At 33.6% G+C, this 1,304-nt stretch overlaps 1 pseudogene; it reads left to right on the top strand.

Moving 5' to 3' along the window:
* The first annotated feature begins 726 nt into the window (after positions 1-726).
* LOC139019178 (U4 spliceosomal RNA) lies at positions 727-897 on the top strand (annotated as a pseudogene).
* Positions 898-1,304: the final 407 nt, after the last annotated feature.

Here is a 1,304-nt window from a genome sequence, read left to right as displayed (position 1 = left end):
TTTAAATGTCATTTAACAAAGAAAAATCAACCAAAAAAATGAGTTCGCGTGTCACCTCTGACATAGGTTCGCCATCACTAGGCTAGGAGGTGGATGGGATCAAAGATAAGTTCCAGGTTTCTAAATTGAGCAATAGGCTGATGGAGGTATAGTGCAGCTTGAAAAGAGGGTGGGACTAGTAGGTACAATCGATGACTATTGTATAGACCGCCACTTCTCATTTAATGTGTATGTGAATCGCCTGAGGAATCTTGTTACTGTGCAGATTCTGATTCAGTAGGTCTGGGATGAGACCAGAGACACTGCATTTCTGTAAGTTCCCAAGTGATAATGCTGTTGGTCCATCAACCACATTTTGAGTAGCAAAGTTCTACTCTAGCAACACACAGGTTTGTAAACTTTTTGCCACATAAAAAAACAAACCAAAAAACAAAAACTCTTTTTTATTTAATTATCGCTATTTCCTAAAGAAAGGCTATTTTAATTGCCAAAAAATGAGAATAATTTTAAAATAAAGTTCTTTAATAAAGTTTTAATTTTAAAAAAAGTACACCTCTCTTATTTTTCATTTGGCCACAGATGAAATGAAATTTTTATTAGGAGCTGACTTTGAATACTGATCTAAATAAAACAACTTACTGATGAATGACATTTTTCAAGTTTCAAATAGCTATGATCATAGTCACTGTTTCATTCTTCTATAAAAGTCAAAAATCTATCATTATCAGCTTTGCGCAGTGGCAGTATCGTAGCCAATGAGGTTTATCCGAGGTGTGATTGTTTCTAATTGGAAAAAAAAAATCTATCATTATTTATCAGAAACATACAACCACCAGATCAACCCAATATTGTTCTTGGTTTCTAAGTCTGTTTGGTAAATCTTTTCCAAATCATTAAAACCATAGAAAATTTGCACCAAGTAGAACCACAGAAAGTGCTGCTTTGGAACATGGATATAATTTGATATTACAATTAGCTCCCTCTTCATTTTATTGAATGTTTTTATCAGATTTAGGTCAAATATGTGTGTATTCTAAATTAATCAGATAAAAGCTAGTAGCTTGGCAACTTTAAACAGTGACTAGAGAGCAAGTGCATGTTCAGTGAGAACAGTAGTATTAAATTTTAGAAAGACGAAAAGGAGCAAGCAGAGTTTAAATACATGAAATAAGAAGGTGACAAAAATTGCTCAGTAAATTCCAACTGATTTGTAAGGGCTTTGTAGGCAGAATCAATATTTTATACATTTTGTAATCCCCATAATGCCTAGCATGTAGGGTATATGCTCATTGGCCAGAAGAAAG

The sequence above is a fragment of the Myotis yumanensis genome, unplaced genomic scaffold (assembly GCF_028538775.1).
Source record: "Myotis yumanensis isolate MYYU_CA2020_CCGP unplaced genomic scaffold, mMyoYum1.0.hap1 SCAF_10, whole genome shotgun sequence".
NCBI lineage: Eukaryota > Metazoa > Chordata > Mammalia > Chiroptera > Vespertilionidae > Myotis > Myotis yumanensis.
Note: the sequence above shows the minus strand (reverse complement) of the source record. Positions and strands in the feature narration are given on the sequence as shown.